Source organism: Anneissia japonica, unplaced genomic scaffold (genome assembly GCF_011630105.1).
Source record: "Anneissia japonica isolate Jap-2015-1 unplaced genomic scaffold, ASM1163010v1 scaffold180_len884964_cov147, whole genome shotgun sequence".
Taxonomy (NCBI): domain Eukaryota; kingdom Metazoa; phylum Echinodermata; class Crinoidea; order Comatulida; family Comatulidae; genus Anneissia; species Anneissia japonica.
The window spans coordinates 132,486-137,450 of record NW_022696035.1 but is presented as its reverse complement, the minus strand read 5'-3'; positions in this window follow the sequence as shown (position 1 = coordinate 137,450).

Below are 4,965 nucleotides of genomic sequence, written 5' to 3'. Positions count from 1 at the left end.
TGACGGTTTATGGTCTGGTTGCTATGGTTTTTGTGACGTTCAGCGTGTAGGGACGCACGTGCGCCTAGAATGTCGATGCCAGGGTTATAACCTTTGATGTCCCGAGATGTGCGTCCTTTTGTTGAATTACCTTGATAAGACCACTTTGGGGACGTGATATTTGGGGTGATCTCGGAGTTCGGTCTCGAATTATAAACACAGCATAATTAGAGGATAACCGAACCTAAATCCTCGAAATGAAAACCGAATCTAAAAGTGGTCTCTTAAAAGACAACATGGGGTAACCAAATTTGATTTGTTTTGTGGAAACTGATTTTTGTTTTTATAATGATTTGTTTCACTATTTAATTTTTTTGAACACGTTGAAAACAAAATCTGAACAGCATACCGGTATGTAAAGTAAACATAAAATGTATACTTTATTTTATCTGCAATTGAAAACATAAACAACCTTTCTAACTAACGGTAGTTTGTTGACAGCCAAATGTTCTAGGCTTCGCTCCCCTTTAACCTAGATGATTTGTTGCCTGCAAAACAAATGACTGAGATTCAGCTGTGAATGCAGAAAAAAAAAACAGACGGTAGGGCCTACTGGAAGAGAGACATTGTTTTTCCGTCAGCTATGAACAATTTGATAATCTATGTTGTTGGAGTTTTTGAGACAGGTAGTTTCGAATCATCCCAGATGTTTACTTAGTGCATCGTTTTGCATTAAAAAAATATATATATGATAAATAAAGCTAATTCAAAGGCACTTTTTGGCAAGAGGGCAAACACTATTTGCATATCGTAGCATTTTTTGTAGGCACTCTCAATGTTTTCTTATGAAGATGATTCAATAAATGTCGAAAAGTGGCCTCCTTCTCATTCGTTCATGTTTTTCAAACACTATGATTGTTATGGATGGAGGTTTCTCGGCTTCAGAACCTGTGGCCTAAGACTAAAAATTTCTTTTCAAAAACTATCGTACCGTAGCTTTAAAAAAATGCACAAAAAGGTAAAAAGAGAATAAACTTTAGAAACCCTATATGAAAAAACCATAAAGCGAATAACAACGACAAACTACGTGACACAGCGTTGAAGAAGCGCTCTGGAAAATTTGCCTAAAATCGCACATAATTGGAAGAATGATCGTATCTTTATATATTAATATCGTTAATACATCAGTACGAGTCACTATTATTGTCTGATTGTTAAGGAGCACTTTTATCTGCCTGTTCTAAGCATCATCTGAGCTAGCCCTACTGTCGGACCAACTTTACACCCCTCGCTCACATCAGATTAGGTTAAAGCCGCTCAGACTGATTGACAGGAGCCATTTTAGCTGTCACCTTGATCTTGCTCGTCACGCTTGGTTGACTTTGTATACAATCATCTGTCAGTTTGCTGTCAAGGAAGAGTTCTTTTCATATGCAAATTACCGATCTTGATTTTCTGATCGACAGTTCGCTCTCATGTAGTTCCACATCTTCAGATGTTTTTTGATTACAGTCACCATGACTACTGTCAAATCTGACGACTTCAAAGTTTTAACGCAATAAGGATCGGATCGATTTTATCGTTTCATCATTTGCTTTAAAATATTAACTATGGTTTCTTCATTGTTATTCTCAACTGTTCGATTAATTAAATTGGACATATCTCGCCTAGGATTGCAGAACATATTCAAAATGGAGTTTTACGGACGAAAATATTTGTTGTCAATACTGTTAGACCTGGTATCACACTCTGAAGTCTTGGATTACAGTGCCATAAACTGCTTCTACCTAGTTCATGCAAATGCTATTTTGATTTTAATGTATCTTACTATCACTCAAAGAAATTCTGTAAGTCCCGTGTGCAGTATTATTCATCATCAACCGCCACTTTTAATCCTAATATCGGGAGACGTGCAACCCAACCCAGGACCTCTAACCAACATTAACAATAACTCATCAAGGAAAATAATTATGGTAACAGTAAGCGAAACATATCTTGCATACTTTCAAACTGCCGTAGCATTCGCAACAAATCACTTGATCTATATTCATATTCTGTACATCTAAACCATCTGGATTAGACATTATTTGCCTTACCGAAACGTGAATGCGGAGTTCTGATGATACTGCAATGCTTCATTTTGCCAATCAGTATGATATTTTCCGAAGAGATAGGATTAAAATCTGGGTAGTGGTATCCTGATTGGAATCAAACCATACCTTGCACCAAAATTAATTGACATTGACCCCAGAATCGAAATGATGTGGATATCAATATGCCAAGGTCATCAGTCGTGGCTCTTAGGTTTGGTCTATAGGCCACCAGACTTCTCTTTTAACTTTTAAACTTCTAAACTTCTAAACTTTGTGTAGCTCAATATATTTATGTGAACCATAATGAAGTCCACTCGTTAAATTAGCATAAATAGTATAGAGAATTTTGATTGACTGTCAAGAATTCCAGATATCCAATTTTTAGGAAATTACTTTTTATGCAATCATGGACGTGCAACCTCTAACCTAATAACTTTGATATGTACATGTTTTATGTTGTTTGTTGAATGGACTTTTTAAATAATAATATTACAGTCTAATATGACCACATCATAGGGAAGTCCACTCTGTAAATGCTTAGCATAATATACACGCAATCGAGAACGCACAAATGCAATCATAGACACTGCACCCAGCGATAGTGATTCAAGTGAAGAATACGCCTAATGTCCTCAAAGCTAGCACCCCCGACTCACAAGAGAAACAACCACACGTTGAAATACTAATCAATAAGGACAAAATGAAAGTAATGATAGATAAAGGCGCGTCGGTAAGCGTCATGAGTGAGGAACACTACAACAAATTGACAACAAAACCGCAATTAAAGCACATTAACACAAAGATCTTTGCATATGGTGCTAAGAAACAACTTGATACACTTGGGAAAATTCATGTAACCATCCACTGTAATGGTCATCATATCCCTGACACTTTCTACATTGTGCGGTTTGTGAAGGAGTCTCTGTTGTGTTTCACGAGTGCCCAGAGACTCCACGTAATTGACATACATGTTGCGTTGAGTGTCGATGCAGATGATACAGTTGAAGAACTCATCGAAAGCTACAGTGATCGTTTTACCGGGCTAGGAAAACTTACAGATTCTAAGTGCAAACTTCACGTTGACACAGACGTACAACCAGTCACACAACCACATAGACGAATACCGTTCCAAGTAAGAAAAAAGGTAGAAGCAGAACTAAAACGCCTCCAAGACTTGGATGTCATTGAAAAGGTGGTTGATAAGCCAACACCATGGGTTTCACCCATCACTGTTGTAAAAAAGCCTAAAAATCCAAACGAAATCAGACTCTGCAAAGACATGAGAGCTCCTAACAAAGCTATCCCGCGAGAACGCCATGTCACGCCAACAATTGACGACATCATTGCCAGCCTCAACGGCGAAAAAGGTATTTTCTAAACTTAATCTAAAGAATGGATATCATCAAATAGAGCTAGATGATGCATCCAGGTTCCTGACTGTATTTTCAACGCACGTTGGTCTGTTCCAGTTTAAACGCCTAAATTTTGGGGTAAACAGTGCAGCCGAACAATTTCAAAATCTCATCCAGTCTGCGCTAGCTGGTCTCCCTGGTGTGATCAACCTATCAGATGACATCCTGGTGTATGGCATAAACTCAGTGGAACATAAGGAACATCTTAAAAACTGTCTTCAGAGGCTGAGGGAGAAGAACTTGACTAAACCAAGGAAAAATAATGTGAATTCAACAAAGAAACTGTTGAGTTCTTTGGGCATGTATATAATTCAGGTGGCATCTCCCCAAGTCCAGACAAAGTTAAGGCGTTGCAAAATGCAACACCACCAACCAATAAAGAAGAGGTTCGAAGCCCGCTAGGACTTGCTACTTATTGTTCACGCTTCATACCTAATCTGGCAACACTCACAGAACCACTCAGAGTGCTTACCAAAGCTGATTCAGAATGGATATGGGAAGAACCACAAGCAGTCGCCCTTCAAGCAGTCAAAGATTCCATCATAGAACATTGTAATCTAGCATATTTTAACCAGCAACTCCACACAGAGGTAATTGTTGATGCCAGCCCAGTAGGCCTTTGTGCAATGTTAGCTCAACAGGATGGTGATAAAACAGTCTTGGTAGCACTGACCAGCAGATCATTGACACAAGTAGAACAACGCTACTCACAAACTGAACGGGAAGCCTTGGCCGTTACATGGGGAATAAAACACTTCCACATGTATCTGTACGGAGGAAAATTTGAGGTTGTTACAGATCACAAACTGCTGCTCCCTCTCTTCAACAACGCCACTTCCAAACCACCACTGCGCATAGAACGCTGGCTCATGAGACTACAAGAATACGACTACACCTTAAAATACCAACCAGGAAAATTCAACCCAGCGGACTATATATCCCGCCACCCATTGCCAACGACGAAAGAATCCAGCGGAGAGGAACGAATGGCAGAAGAGTATGTTAATCTCACACTATCAAATGCAATTCCAAGATTCTTCACTATTGAAGAGATAGAACACGAAACCGCAAAAGACAAAACGCTACAACTATGTATGCGGCCATAAAAACCAACAAGTGGCACACCATTCAACGGCAAGCATCGGGGACTACCAAAAAAGACATCGACTCTCTTTTCAAATTCAGAGACCAACTCAGTGTTAGTGTCAAAAACGACATACTGCTGCGTGATCATCGCATCGTAATTCCCAAATCATTACAACAAAGAGCAGTAAATATCGCGCATGAAGGCCACCAGGGAGTAATTAAGACCAAACAACTCATGAGGATGAAAGTCTGGTTCCCTGGCCTTGATCATATAGTTGAAGAAACCATAGCTTCATGTCTCCCGTGTCAGGCATCAACTCTCGAGAAGGACGCCTTTGCACCACTAAGTATAGGTAAGCGTTGACTTTAAAGAATTGCCAACGGGAGTATACTTG